Source organism: Pezoporus flaviventris, unplaced genomic scaffold, assembly GCF_033815535.1.
Source record: "Pezoporus flaviventris isolate CSIRO_AGI_PZ_B2104156 unplaced genomic scaffold, CSIRO_AGI_Pfla_v1 ptg000168l, whole genome shotgun sequence".
Classification (NCBI taxonomy): domain Eukaryota; kingdom Metazoa; phylum Chordata; class Aves; order Psittaciformes; family Psittacidae; genus Pezoporus; species Pezoporus flaviventris.
In genome coordinates this window covers 176081-192140 of record NW_026892716.1, presented here as the reverse complement: position 1 = coordinate 192140, position 16060 = coordinate 176081, and the positions used below count along the sequence as shown (strand labels likewise).

The 16060-nt window shown below is 46.4% G+C and overlaps 1 pseudogene; it reads right to left on the bottom strand.

The window, feature by feature from the left end:
• Positions 1-494: 494 nt before the first annotated feature.
• Positions 495-1480, bottom strand: LOC133283395 (G-protein coupled receptor 35-like; annotated as a pseudogene).
• Between the last annotated feature and the right edge of the window lie 14580 nt (positions 1481-16060).

Below are 16060 nucleotides of genomic sequence, written 5' to 3'. Positions count from 1 at the left end.
CATCTGTTCTCCATCCCACAGGGCTCTCCCTCATGAAGCTGCGATACAGTGATCTAAGACCACAGTCAAAGTTGGAGTCAAGTCACTGAGGGCAGAAGGACAAAATTCAAGTTAATATCAGACCCTTTGGAGAGGGTTGCCCCTTTTTAGCAGGTACGCCTGCACCTATGATCATTGCAAGTACTGTAGAAGGTCCCATTTCCTCTGCCTCAAAACTTCAGCAGCACTGGTGCCTCTTAACACCTACACTGTGCAACACCTTGTTTATGTTGTGACTTGATCTGGTGGCTGGTATGGTGGGCTAGATGAGCTTTGTAGGCCCTTTCCAACCCAGACTATTCTCTGATTCTGTGGTCTCTCCAGAGAGAAAGAACGACAGTTAGCCCAGTAACACTGAAGATGTCTTATCCTGATGTTGCAGAGATGTTTTTTTTTTTGCGAGGGTTGCTGTTTTTTATCCCTCTTGCCTCTCTCCTTCCACCCCGCACTTTCCTTTAGCAAGTGTGTTTCTGCAAGGGATGGATTTGATCTGTTTGTTCACTGCTGGTTTTGGATGTTAGAAGGGCTTCATGGAACTCCTTGGTCACAAAGTAGTGGCAGACACTATCCAGGCAGCAGTTAGATGTGGCAACACACCTTGTCATGGGGGAGATGTTCTTCATAACATGGAGCATGAAACACGTAGCTGCAACGCTATCCGTTACGAACCTGGCAAGTAACCCAAAGAAGGCTGGCAGAAAACAGACTAGAAATACAATCAGGTTTGCATAAATAATGTGAACAGCTTTCTGGATTCATTTCTCCTCTGGTGAATTGGTATTCAGGCATCTCTTAAGGCTCTTGATCGCTTCTGTGGAGCAAAAAGTCAAGGTTGCCAATGGAAGAATAAAATGAAGAACATGGAAAGCAGGCTCAGAGCAGCAGGCACGGTGGTATCCTTCTGGAAGTACAGGGTGGACTGGCTCTGCCGAATCTGTGCGGTGGCACCAATTATCACAGAAACCCACAGAAGCCCACAGAGAAGGGCTGCCTTTGATGGAGACCTGAAGGCCCTGGCTTTCAAGGGGTGTTTTATGGCAATGTATCGGTCAGTGGAGATAAATGTAATTGCGTAGGTACTTACTGACATGTTGATGAAATACGTTGTCTCTGTAAACTGGCAGAGTTCATCCCGGGCTGACTTATTCCAGAGCAAATAAGCCCTAAAGGCAAGGTGCAGATGACAAAGCAGTCTGCAAAGACTAAGTTGATTACATACACCCTTGTTTCTGTCCGCTTCTTTATCTTGCAGAACACCCAGAGGGCAAGGGCATTAAATAGAGCTCCAATAAAGAAAATGACCTTATACAGAGCAAGTTCAAAGAGACAGACATGGTGATAAAGTTCTGGACTTGTGATACTGCAGTTGCTGGACACATTCATTGTCCTGTTGTGCAGAAGTTGTGTGATGTTCTGAGACCTGAAATAGGAGAAGACATGGTAAGACTTTCCTCCTGCCTCTTGACAGATGCATATCCCGTAGAAAATAAGGTATTTAAGTACCTATTTACTTTGCCCATCACAAATGTGAATTTGAGTCTACACAGCTGGCCGCCTCAGTCAGCCTCTAACTGGGATGCATCCTTTGTCACGCTTTGTGTACATTTACTCAGTTTAGGAGTAAATATCTCCAAGTACACTTCCAATAGGACACGGCAGACAGTCTGTATTAAATAGTGGCATCTTGAATGGAGGGGTGGAATAGCAGTGAGAAGAGCCCCTATAGACAGTGAGGGCATCCTGTGACAGTGGGATTCCTTAGGCCAGGCTGTGCAAATGAAGTAAGGTTACCCTTAGCTTGGTTATGAGCTAGGCAGGGATTGCAGCAACCAAACCTAAAGCCCAGCACAACCCATGAGCAAAAGCTCTTCTAGCAGGTCTGCTGGCTTGGGAGACAGAGGAGCAGTGTGAAGGCCTGGAGGGGCATAGCAGGTGTCACTGGGTGGACATGCTCGTGCTCTGGCTGTAACTGGGCAGGTTTCTGAGCCTTTGGGCTGCCTTGCAAACCTGGAGCTCCTGCTCAAAGCTGAGGAAGAGAGATGAATCTGAGTTCCTGCATCCCAAAGGCATGCTTGAAACCCTAAGTGAGGGAGTGAGGCATGTAGCTGTCCACTCCTTGTGAGGGCAATGGGGGGTGCAAGGATTAACCTGATTGTGAGCCCATGCATTCCAGGAGAGAGTTCAATTCTGTGGATGTAAAGCAGACAGACACGCCTGAAAGAGGGAACACCAGTGCAAAACAAGGAACTTGCCATTAAGGGCTGCATAAGATGGCTCCTGCTCAAGGCAGGCATTCTGCCACCCTGCCAAGTCCGTCAGATGTAAGTAGTAGCTACTGAGTCTTTGTCACACTGGCTGCAGGACGTTCTGCAAGAAAACTGGTTATGTGAAGAGTGTGAGTTCATGGGCTGATAAAAATCAGCTTTTGTCAGAGTCCATCCTGTGCACAGTGGCTCTATGTGGCCTGCAGAAGGAACAGTTCTCTGAACTGGTGATTCTGTGTATACGTCACTGAATTTCTGCTTGCACCTAAATGCACTTTGGAAGGAATTTAACTTCTGAATTTGAAGTATGTGTTTTTTTTGCCATTCCTACAGGAGACTGAAATGGTGAAACCCTACAGCTTTCAGAGATTTAGGAAGGAACACCATGACCGAACAGGCTTGGTTAAGCAGTTATTTGCCTCTGCAAGCAACTCAGACCTCCTTGTGCTCAGTTGCTGAGAGCACTTGCTGCAAAATCAGACTTCAGTGACCCATAAACACACAAATAACTCATTTGCTGGGCGATATATAAGTGTCTTAGGCACTCACAGGCACTAACGTGGGTCCTGCACAGAGCTCTCTCCAGTTCTTGTGTGCTCAACTCTGGGTTTCCCAAGAGAGGCTTGCTGCTTGCTGCCTGCACCCTGGAAGGAAGCTGTTTGCTGTCACCTGAGGAAAACCTCTCTGCACTACATAAGTAGCAGTAGGGAAATAGCTTACATCAAAGGCTGAAGCTGCCACATTGTTATGCTCATTAACTGCATCAGGCAGACGTCTTTGCTGGCATGGCTGATGCCCAGATTGCTTTCATCAGCCCTGGTCTGCAAGGCCAGCAGCAGCCTCTGTGCTTGAGTACAAGGCAGGCAAACCGGGTTGGTGTGCTCTGCTGCATGAAAGGGCTGTGGCTGACACCACCCTTAGAGCTGGAGATGTGGCCCAAATGCAGTTCCCAGCATTGGGGCTCAGAAGTGCTCCAGGCAGATCAGAGACTGGTGGGAGGAGGGAGGAAATGAGCAGAGAGTTTTAAAGCAGGCCATGTAGCACAGATGGGATATGGCTGAGCACAAAATATCTTTAAAAGGATGCAGTCCGACAAGCTAGCATATCCTGTGGCTGCTGGAAATGCTTTACGGTGGGGTAGATAAGGTGGCTGCAGCATCAGAGGAGCTAGGCAGCAGCGTGCAGCTGTGAGAAAAGGATGGAGATGGCTGTAAAACAGCGTCTTGCTGCTGCTGGAGGACCAGGAACAGTCTGGGTCTCAATGGACGAGGTCAACAGTACTGTGGTTTGTGTCCTGCTTTCCCCCCACCATAGACTGGGGAGAATTGGGCAGTAGCCATCCCCCTCCATGGAAGGCCAGGGTGGGCTTGTTTCCTCCAGCAGCTCAACAAGTATCAGGCTCCTTCCAGACCCTTAACAGAGCTTGGAGGAAGAGAAGCAAGGCAGAGGCTGAAGGCACTGTGGGTGCCACAGTAGCACCGTGGTGGCAAACATCCAGTGGCTTTCCCAGCAGGATGCCACGAAGAAGCAGATGCGCCAGACCCCTTGCGTGTAAAATCCTCTTCATTCTTCCTTCCTTGTGTAGGGAGCTCAGAAGTGAGCAGGTACCGGAGGGGTGAGGGGTGACTGTGGTGGATGAAATGATTAAGGACAGCACAGGAGGTGTGGTGGGTGAGGGAAGGGACCTGAACTGAGCAGAGGGAGAAGAAGAAGGAAACAGGGTGGGAAGCATGGTGTACGGCATGGCGTTTTCTGCATCAGCTGCCTTCAAACCTGCCTCATCTGTGGCAACAGCCCTTTTTTTCCTCTCAAAGGGATGGGTACCTGTCAGCAAAGATGTCATATGTATGCTGCACAGGTATGAGACTAGACTTGGGCAGGGCAGTACTTCACAGGGGTGTTAATGCAACCATGGGCACTGCTGGGCAGGCCCTGGGCAGCCAGCTGACCTGGGAGGGAAGCACAGCCAGAAAGAGTGAGCGGACACACTGCCTCTGGGGCAGAAGACCTCTAGGTGAGGGCCACAGCGCTTAGGTGAGGGGCTTTTCCTCCCCATTTCCAAACAGCATAAAGAAATCTGGAAACTGCCTGCTCTGACCTTGCTGCTGTTGCTCACAGCTCTCAAATACAATGCCCTAAGGCACGGCGCTTTGTTCTTTTCTTGAAACTTGTGTTCTTTCAGGCTCATCTGTCACTGCATCCCTTGAAAGCAGTCATGTCATCAGCCTAAGCACGGAGCTGCTTCAAGAGACCCTGGGAGTGGATGCAAGGCTTTATTGGGTCAAAAAAGGGAAGTTTTTTTGAATTGCTTGCTTCCCGTGTTAGAATGGATTTAGCTTCTGATCCCCAGCTCCTGTTAGGAAATAATGTGCTGTGATCTTCCAGGTAAAGTGCCCAGGGAATACCCTGGAGTAAGAACAGAAACGGAAAGAGCTGACGACCTGCTGTGTGGAGGTCTGCATTGCAGGGGCTGTGCTGCCATGTAGAAACCAGGTACCTGATGCTCCTCTGCCTCCCTCCAGCCCCAGCAGGACCCTGAGCATCAGCTCCCAGAGAGCAAGAGAGAATGAGCCCCAAGTGGGATTCCCTGTAGGTTTAGGGCCACAGAATCAGCAGCGGGTGTCAGCAGAGGCAGGACATGTGGGGCGCGGTGCAGCCACACATCCTGGCCAGGAGGAGCAGGACCAGCCTGTGGGGCTGCAGGATGGGCACAGGCTACACGTACAGGGCTGGTGCCCAGCATCAACAGCTTGCTGGTACTGAAGGGTTTCTCTGGCACCTCCTCCTCCTGCGTAGGGGATATTATCCCCCTTTGGCCTTTAGTATCGATCTGCTGGCTAAATAAATGGTGGCACAACTTTCCACTGAGGTCTAGCGTCTCATCACTCAGCGCTTCCTCAGCCGGTGTGTTTGGTGGCTAGCAGTGGTGCTCAGCAGCTGTGCTGAAACCTAAGCTAAGCAAGGTGGCAGATGTGATATCCGGTGTTTAGACACACCAGCCTATCAGCCTTATCAGTGCTGATGCTGTGGACTTGCATCAGTGGTTTCTTGAGCTGAAGAAAAACCCGGTTCTCGTTCTTAGGTAAATGTAAGAACCCTTCTGTTTCAGAGCAGCGTGCGCTCGTGTGGACATTGTGTGTGCCAGAACAGACCCTTTCGAGAGCTCCACAAGATTTTTTTAACCTCTTTCTTTCAGCTGCAAGCCCAAAAAGAAAAGAAAGGTTTCTGCTAATGGGAAAACAGAGGAGAGGAGAGGAGAGGTAAGTCTGGGAATTGTAAAACATGCTGCTCTGACCTTGCCAGGAGAGGAAATGCATTTACCCTCTGCTTTCACCAGCTGGTTTGTAATTTGCCTGTAGTTATCCTCCCCCATTTCTGCATTTTATAGAATCATGGAATGGTTCAAGTTGGAAGGGACCTTAAAGCTCATCCAGTTCCAACCCCTGCCACGGGCAGGGACCCCTTCCACTGGAGCAGCTTGCTCCAAGCCCCTGTGTCACACCTGGCCTTGAACACTGCCAGGGATGGGGCAGCCACAGCTCCTCTGGGCACCCTGTGCCAGCACCTCAGCACCCTCACAGGGAAGAGCTTCTGCCTGAGAGCTCGTCTCAATCCCCACTCTGTCAGGTTCAAGCCATTCCCCTTGTCCTGTCCCTACAGGCCCTTGTCCAAAGCCCCTCTCCAGGTTTCTTGTAGCCCCTTTAGGCACTGGAGCCGCTCTAAGGTCAACCCTTAAGGAGCATTCTCTTCTGCAGGCTGACCCAGCCCAGCTCTCTCAGCCTGGCTCCACAGCAGAGGTGCTCCAGCCCTCACAGCATCTCCACGGTTTCCTCTGGCTCACTCGAGCAGCTCCACATCCCTCTTGAGTTGGGGCTCAAGATATGGATGCAGGACTTTGTTTCCTCTTACACTGGCATGAATGCAGAGTGACACTGTAACAGCTGGACAGATCTAGATCCTCCTATAGAAATATGTTCTCTAATATTCTCTTATCTTCCCTTCTCTTTTCTTTTAAATTCTCTTCTCTTACGTTCTCTTCCCTTATCTTAGATTCTCTTACAGTCTCTCCTCATATATTCCTTTCTCTTACATTCTTTTCCCTTCCCTCATGCTCTCTTAGGGTCTCTTCCCTCTTTTATATTCTCTTCCCTTTTTTATAGTCCTACATTTTCTTATTTTCTCTTCTATTGTCTTACCCTGTATAGTGTTTTCACTTACTCCCGTCTCTCTTCTATATTTGCTTACATATTCTTCTCTTAGAGTCCCTTCTATTTTATTTGCTTGTATACTCTTATGGTCTCTTCTGTTTCCTTTTCTTAGATTCTCTAGATTTCTCTTCCCTTTTCCTATATGCTCTTCAATTTTTCTCTCTTGGCTTCTCTTAGGTTCTCTTCTCTACTCTTCTAGTCTTAGATTCTCTTCTATTCCATGATCATCTCTCTCTGTATATTCTCTTCTTAGATGCTCTTCAGTTCTCTAATCTTACAGTGTTAGACTCCATTAGATCTCTTACGTTCCCTGGTATTCTTTTCCACTAGATGCTCTTCTCTAGTAATCTCTTAGATTCTCTTCCCTTCTGTTCTCTTCCCCATATTCAATTGTACCCTTACCTTCTCTTCCATTAGATTGCCTCAGAACCTCTGCTCTTGTGTTCACTCTCATTCTGAAGGAAGGTAGGAGGGAGGGAAAGGAGGAAGGGAGGGTATGAAAGGAGGAAGGGAAGGAAAAAGGAAGTATTGAAGGAAGGAGGGAAAGAAGGAGCCATTTATGGCCATTTCTATCCCATTTTTGCCCATTTCTTATCGGTTTAAGCCATTTTTTGGCTATTTCTAACCCGTTTTAAACCTTTTTTTTCCCATTTCTAAACCATTTTTGGCCATTTCTAACCCAATTTTTGGCCACTTGTAACCATTTTTTGACCATTTCTAACCTGGTTTAAGCCATTTTTGGTAATTTCTAACCCATTTTAAGCCATTTTTGACTTTTTTTTTTTTATTACACATTTTTTTCCTTTTTTTAGGCCATTTTAATGTGTTTTTTTTTTTTTTTTGTATTTCTAAACTGGTTTTGGCCATTTCCAACCCATTTTTGCCAAATTCTAACCCATTTTAACCCTATTTTGGCTATTTCTACGGCATTTATGCCCACTTCTAAACCATTGTAAGCTTTTATTTGCTATTTCTAAACTGTTTTTGCAGTTTCTGACCCGATTTTCTCCATTTCTATCCCGTTTAAAGCCATTTTTTCCAATTTCCACATCTTTTTGGCCCATTTCTAGCCCCGTTTAACCCACTTTTTTTTCTTTTTCTAAGCCATTTTCCCCCATTTTTCCCCATTTTTCCGCCATGTTTGACCATTTCTAACCCATTTTTGGCCACTTCTAACCCAATATACCATTTTTAGCCATTTGTAACCCTTTTATGTCCAATTCTAACCTGTTTTAAGCCATTTTGGCCGTTTCTAAACCATTTTTCTTCATTTCTAACCCATTTTTTGCCACTTCAAGCACATTTTTGCCCATTTCTTACCCGTTTGAAGCCATTTTGTCTGTTTTTAAGCCATTTTTCCCCATTTCTGACCTATTTTAAGCAGTTTTTGTCTATTTCTAAACAATTTATGGCCATTTCTGTCCCATTTTTGCCCATTTCTTACCAGTTTTAAGCCATTTTTGGCTAGTTCTAACCCATCTTTCCCATTTCTAACCCATTTAGAGCTTTTTTTTTTTTTTGCTATTTCTGAATAATTTATGGCCATTTCTGTCCTGTATTTGCCCACTTCTAATCCATTTTAAGCCATTTCTGCCCATTTCTAACCCCTTTTTTACCCACTTCTTGTTTTAATCCATTTTGGGCCATTTCTAGTATTTCTTTGACCATTTGTAAGGTGTTTTAAACCCTTTTTTTTTTTCCCTTTTCTAACCCGTTCTGCCCATTTCTTCTCTCATTTTAGGTACGGGACGTCTAAAAGAAAAAAAGTTACTTTGGTACCGAACAGTCGGCATGTGCTGCTACCACGTGTCCAAACTTCGGTACTGCGAGGGGGGGGGAGGCATGGCGTGGCGCAGGACACAGTTCACTGCTGCCATCATGTGCCCAAGAGCAGGTACTGCAGGTGATGGAGATGGGGGGAACAAAGGAGCGGCTCAGTGCAACGCTGGCTGCTGCCATCCTGTGGCCGAAATGCGATACTGCAGCGGGAGGAGCCGCAGAGGGGCAACGGGAGCGGCTTCGGACAACCCGCGGCCGCCAGTGGCCGAGAAGCCCGTCAATCACTTTTAGTTCCGCCCCTACTCCGGTCTGATTTGCCACTGCCCCACCCACGACCGCCATAGGCTGGACCGCCCGTCAATCACTCTTAGACCCGCCCCTCTTTCGGTCTCTTATGCCACCGCCCCCACACGGAAGCCATTGGCTGAGCCAATCGCCAATCAGCCTTAGTTCCCCGGCGTCTTCCGGTCTCTTTTACCACCGACCCCCACTGCCGCCATTGGCGGAGCTAATCGTCAATCAGCGTTAGTCCTGCCCCTCTTCCAGTCTGTTTCACCACCACCCCTCCACGGCTGCCATTGGCTGGAGAGTCCTTTAATCACCTTTAGCTCCTCCTCTCTTCCTGTTTGCTACCACCCCTCGACGCCCACCATTGGCTAGAGTGCCCATCAATCACTCCTACCCGCGCCCCTTTTCCAGTCATTTATGCCACGGCGCCCCGCCCTCCCCCCCCCGGATGCCATTGGCTGCAGCACCAGTCAATCACTTATAGCACCGCCCCTTTCCCCCTTTCCCCTTCTGTTTTTAAACATATACACACCCCACCCCCCGCAGCCATTGGCTGGAACACATGTCAATCAAACTTAGCCCCCCCCCCCCCCCCCCGTCTGTTTTGACTCCACCTCCCCACGGTCACCATTGGCTGGTGCGCCTGTCAATTTCTCCTAGCTCTGCCCCTTTTCCAGTCTGTTATGCCATCGCCCCCCACAGCTGCTATTGGCTGCAATACCCATCAGTCACTCTTACCCCGCCCTCTTCTAATATGCTATGCCATGACTCCGATTGGTTGTAGCATGCGTCAGTCACTCTTAGCACCGCCTCTCTCACCCCCCCTGCCACCATTGGGTGCAGCACCTGTCAATCACGGTTAACCCCCTGCCCCTCTTCCGGTCTGTTTTGCCTCCACCCTCCCATAGTCGCCATTGGCTGGTGCTCTCGTCAATCAATCCTAGCTCTGCTCCTCCTAGACTGTTATGCCACTGCCCCTCCATGGTCGCTATTGGCTGGAGCGCCTGTCAGTCACTCTTAGCCCCGCCCATTTTCCAGTCTGATATGCCACCGCCTCCCCACTTAGGCCATTGGCTGGAGCTCCCGTCAAACACTTCTAGTCCCACCCCTTTTCTGGTCTGCTTTGCCCCCATCCCCCCCCCCCCCCCCCCCCGCCATTGGCTAGATCATCCCTCAGTCAGCCCCGCCTCTCTGCTGTTTTGCCACTGCCCCACCATTGGTGGCCATTCAGTGGATCACTCGTCAATCACTGTTACCCCCGCCTCCTTCTGGTCTTTTATGCCAACGACCCCCTCGGTGGTCATTGGCTGCAGCACCCGTCAATCATTTTTACTCCTGCCCCTCCTTTCTGTTTTCCCAATGCCCTCCCTCTCACAGCCACCATTGGCTGAGCCGCTCATCAATCACCCTTAGCCCCGACCCTTTTCCGGTCATTTACGTCACCCCCCCCCTCACATCTGCTATTGGCTGGAGTTCTTGTCACTTGCCTTGTCTTGGTCTGTCATCCCACCAAATCCCCATGGGGCCGCCCTTGGTTGGAGCTCTCGTCAATCACACTTAGCCCCCCCCCCTTTCCTGTTTGTTTTGCTAATACCACCTCGAGACAGCCATTCGCTGAGATGCCCGTCAATTAGTCTTATCCCCGCCTCTTCTGGTGTTTTTCTCCACTGGCCCCATCCTCCAGCCGACATTGGCTAGAGAGCCCGTCAGTCACTCTGAGCCCCGCCTCTCTTGTCACCGCCACTGGCTGCTCCTATCGTCAATCACTTGTAACCCCGTCCCCCTCCCAATCATTTTTCCAGCACTACCTCTCTGCCGCCATTGGCTGAGGCGCTCATCAATCACTCGTAGCCTCGCCCCTTTTCCGTTCTGTTTTGCCACCTCCCTCCAGGGCCGCCATTGGATGGGGTGCCCATCAACTACTCTTAGACCCGGTCCTCTTTCGGTCAGTTATGTCACCTCCCCCTCACGGCCGCCATTGGCTGTAGCTACAGTCAATTACACTCAGCCCCGCCCCTTTTCCTGTCTGTTTAGCCAGCAACACCCCATGGCCTCCATTGGCTGAGGTGCCCGTCAATCACTCGCAGCCCGGCCCTTCCGCCGCTCGGATTGGTTCGGCGCCAGAAGCGCAGCCTCTTTTCTCCACCCCGTGCCGTACCGATTATTGGCCACGCGATCGCAGCATCAGTCGTCTCCCGGCGCCGTTCCTCTGCTTCCCCACGTGCAGTACCGCCGTTTGGACACACGGTGGCAGCTCACGCTCAACTTTTCGCCAAGTAGATATCAATTGTTTAGAAATAGCCAAATAAAAAGACATAAAATGGGTTCGAAATTCCCAATTTTTATCAATAGCGAAAAGAGGCTTAAAACCGGTAAGAAAAGGGCAAATATGAAAAAGAAATGGCCACGAGTTGTTTAGAAATAGCAAAAAAAAACCCATTTAAATGGGTTAGAAATGGGCAAAAAAGGGTTAGAAATGGGTTAAACCAAGTTAGGAAAAAGGAAAAATGGGTTAGAAATAGCAAGAAATTGCTACAGAGCAAGCAGATTGCTAGTAACACCAGCCTTTTTCACTCTCATCACTACTGCGACCGCATTATGGCCCCTTACACAGACACTGGTAGCCTTGCAGAAAAAGCATAAAGAGAATTGCGCTTCCTTCTGTGAGCAGCATATGCAGAGGAGGAGATTTACCAAGGCAGAAACTGGAGCAAGACAGCGACTGAACCTCCTGAATATCTATTAACAGATACCAAGTTGAAAGGGCACTTACTCACTGCGACCCATGTTTGCCTCAGCTGCAGGTACACTCTGAAGTCTCTCTGGAATCCAGCATCAGAAACAGTGAGGTCAGACCCAAGGTATTCCTTCGAGATGCTCGTAACAATGCCACACGCCTGTTAAGAAACAGTCAAGCTCAAATGAGTGCTTCTGAAGAGTGCAAAGACCATGCTGGGGTTGTGTGAAACCTTGACGAGTGAAGCGTTTTGCCCTCAGCACCTCAGGTAAGCGAAACCCAAACACGCATTACTGCCAGACTAGTCAGCTACAACATCACATCTATAGAAAAGCAAGATCGGTACAAGTGCATGCGGACTAAGCACACCCTGATTGGATAGTTCAGGGTGCTACATGTGGTGCCAAGTTTCAGCACAGCTGGATTCTTACTAAATTTCGCTGCCATTTAAGTCCTTCTCCCTTAACTGGGTCTAAACCCAGGCACTAGTTCTCCCAACTACAGCATCTAACTCATGTAATCACTTACTTTCCGTGCCCCAAATTAAGCAGTACCTAACTCAGCACATAACTCATTAAGCACACAACTCAGGAGCCTTAAGAACTGGTTTGAGACACTCCCCTCTACTGCTGTGGAGTACTTAAGTCCTAAAGGATACCTGCCACAATACCACAACCACATGGAAGCATTCCATCACCTCCTGATACATAGAGACCTTGCGAGGACTGTTAACACCAGGCTTGCACAACTGCTTCCCTACCTTTGTACAACCTATGAAACTAAGCCGCTGCAAACTGCTGCTGTAGTTAAAACAGTAAGTCGGGGTACCATGTGCCTACCAGAGAGTTCTGAAATCGAACCCTAAAAAGACATAAGTAAAGCAAGAAGAGGAAGGGGCCTGCTGGACACCTGCACAGACAGCACACGGCCAGGAGCCTGTCCACATAGGGAAGGGCAAAAACGGGTTAGAAATGGCAAGAGATTGGTAAGAACAGGACAAAAAAGGTTTGGAAATGGCCAAAAGAGCTTAAAAAGACTTAGAATTGGGCAGAAAAGGGTTAAAAACAGCTCAAGCCAGTTTAGAAAGAGCTAAGAGAAGCTTAAAAGAGGCTAGAAATGGCAAGGAACTGTTCAGAAATACAGCAAAGTGGCTTAACACTAATAAGAACTGGACAAAAATAAGATCGAACAGGCCATGAATTGTTTAGAAACAGCCAAAAGAAAAAACTTAAAATGGGTTAGCAATGGGAAAAAAAGGGCTAAAAACAGCCAAAAGAGTCTTAAAACCGGTAAGAAATGGGCAAAAGTAAGATAGGACTGACCAGCAATTGTTCAGAAATAGCCAAAAGACTTCAAATGGGTAGAAAGGGCCAAAAATGGTTTAAACCAGGTCGGGAAAGGGCAAAAAAAGGTTAGAAATGGCAAGAGATTGGTAAGAACAGGACAAAAATGGCATAAAATTGGCCATAAAGGCTGAAAAAGACTTAGAATTGAGCAAAAAGGGTTGGAAATAGGCCAAGCCAGTTTAGAAATAGGTAAGAGAAGCTGAAAACAGGCTAGAAATGGCATGGAACTGTTCAGAAATAGCCCAGAATGGCTTAAGCCTGGCAAGAAATAGGCCAAAATAAGATAGGAATGATCAGCAATTGTTTAGAAATAGCACAACCGAGATGAAATGGGTTAGAAAGGGATACAAATGTTTCAAAGGTAGTCAGGATAGGGCAAAAATGGGTTAGAAGGGGCAAGAACTGGACGGAAATGGTTTGGGAATGGCCAAAGTGGCTTAAAAAGACTTAGAACTGGGCAAAAAAAGGGTTGGAAATAGCTCAAGCCAGTTTAGAAATAGCTAAGAAAAACTTAAAAGAGGCTAGAAATGGCAAGGAACTGTTCAGAAATGCAGCAAAGTGGCTTACAACTAATAAGAACTGGACAAAAATAAGATCGAACAGGCCATCAATTGTTTAGAAATAGCGAAAAAAAAAAGACTTAAAATGGGTTAGCAATGGGAAAAAATGGGTTAAAAACAGCCAAAAGAGTCTTAAAACTGGTAAGAAATGGGCAAAAATAAGATAGGACTGACCAGCAATTGTTCAGAAATAGCCAAAAGACTTCAAATGGGTGAGAAAGGGACAAAAATGGTTTAAACCAGGTCGGGAAAGGGCAAAAAGGGGTTAGAAACGGAAAGAGATTGGTAAGAACAGGACAAAACCGGTTTGGAAATGGCCAAAAGGGCTTAAAAAGACTTAGAATTGGGCAAAAAAGGGTTAGAAATAGGCCAAACCAGCTTAGAGCTAAGAAAAGCTTAAAAGCAGCTAGAAATGGCAAGGAACTGTTCAGAAATAGCCCAAAATGGCTTAAGCCTGGCAAGAAATAGGCCAAAATAAGATAGGAATGATCAGCAATTGTTTAGAAATAGCACAACCGAGATAAAATGGGTTCGAAAGGGATACAAATGTTTCAAAGGTAGTCAGGATAGGGCAAAAATGGGTTAGAAGTGGCAAGAACTGGATGGAAATGGTTTGGGAATGGCCAAATTGGCTTAAAAAGACTTAGAATTGGGCAAAAAAAGTTAGAAATAGGCCAAGGCAGTTTAGAGAGAGCTAAGCAAAGCTTAAAAGAGGCTAGAAGTGGCAAGGAACTGTTCAGAAATAGCCAAAAAAAGACTTAAAAAGGGTAAGAAGCGATCAAAAGTAAGTTATAAGTGGCCATCAACTGTTTAGAAATAGCAAAATAAAAAGACATAAAATGGGTTCGAAATTCTCAATTTTTATCAATAGCGAAAAGAGGCTTAAAACCGGTAAGAAAAGGGCAAATATGAAACAGAAATGTCCATGAGTTGTTTAGAAATAGCCAAAAAAAAACCTTGAAATGGGTTAGAAATGGGCAAAAAAGGGTTAGAAATGGCCAAAAATGGGTTAAACCAAGTTAGGAAAAGGCAAAAATGGGTCAGAAACTAAGCCGCTGCAAACTGCTGCTGTAGTTACACAGTAAGTCCGGGTAGCATGTACCTACCAGAGAGTTCTGAAATCGAACCCTAAAAAGACATAAGTAAAGCAAGAAGAGGAAGGGGCCTGCTGGACACCTGCACAGACAGCACACGGCCAGGAGCCGGTCCACATAGGCAAGGGCAAAAACGGGTTAGAAATGGCAAGAGATTGGTAAGAACAGGACAAAAAAGTTTTGGAAATGGTCAAAACGGCTTAAAAAAAGTTAGAATTGGACAGAAAAGGGTTAAAAACAGCTCAAGCCAGTTTAGAAAGAGTTAAGAAAAGCTTAAAACAGGCTAGAAATGGCAAGGAAATATACAGAAATAGCTAAAATTGGCTTAAAACTAATAAGTAACAGGCAAAAATAAGATAGAAGTGGCCATCAACTGTTTAGAAACAGCAAGATATATCCCTGTTAAAATCGTTCAGCAATGGGAAAAATGGGTTCGAAACAGCTAAGAGTCTTAAAACTGGTAAGAAATAGGAGAAAATAAGATAGGACTGACCAGCAATTGTTCAGAAATAGCCAAAAGACTTCAAATGGGTGAGAAAGGGACAAAAATGGTCTAAACCAAGTCGGGAAATGGCAAAAAGGGGTTAGAAACGGCAAGAGATTGGTAACAACAGGACAAAACCGGTTTGGAAACGGCCAAAAGGGCTTAAAAAGACTTAGAATTGGGCAAAAAAGAGTTAGAAATAGGCCAAGCCAGTTCAGAAAAAGCTAAGAAAAGCTTAAAACAGGCTAAAAATAGCAAGGAAGTGTTCAGAAATACAGCAAAGTGGCTTACAACTAATAAGAACTGGACAAAAATAAGATCGAACAGGCCATCAATTGTTCAGAAATAGCCAAAAAAAAAAAGACTTAAAATGGGTTAGCAATGGGAAAAAATGGGTTAAAAACAGCCAAAAGAGTCTTAAAACTGGTAAGAAATGGGCAAAAATAAGATAGGACTGACCAGCAATTGTTCAGAAATAGCCAAAAGACTTCAAATGGGTGAGAAAGGGACAAAAATGGTCTAAACCAAGTCGGGAAGTGGCAAAAAGGGGTTAGAAACAGCAAGAGATTGGTCACAAGAGGACAAAACCGGTTTGGAAACGGCCGAAAGGGCTTAAAAAGACTTAGAATTGGGCAAAAAAGAGTTAGACATAGGCCAAGCCAGTTTAGAAAGAGCTAAGAAAAGCTTAAAACAGGCTAGAAATGGCAAGGAACTGCTCAGAAATACAGCAAAGTGGCTTACAACTAATAAGAACTGGACAAAAATAAGATCGAACTGGCCATCAACTGTTTAGAAATAGCGAAAAAAAAGAGACTTAAAATGGGTTAGCAATGGGAAAAAATGGGTTAAAAACAGCCAAAAGAGTCTTAAAACTGGTAAGAAATGGGCAAAAATAAGATAGGACTGACCAGCAATTGTTCAGAAATAGCCAAAAGACTTCAAATGGGTGAGAAAGGGACAAAAATGGTTTAAACCAGGTCGGGAAAGGGCAAAAAGGGGTTAGAAACGGAAAGAGATTGGTAAGAACAGGACAAAACCGGTTTGGAAACGGCCAAAAGGGCTTAAAAAGACTTAGAATTGGGCAAAAAAGGGTTAGAAATAGGCCAAACCAGCTTAGAGCTAAGAAAAGCTTAAAAGCCGCTAGAAATGGCAAGGAACTGTTCAGAAATAGCCCAAAATGGCTTAAGCCTGGCAAGAAATAGGCCAAAATAAGATAGGAATGATCAGCAATTGTTTAGAAATAGCACAACCGAGATAAAAT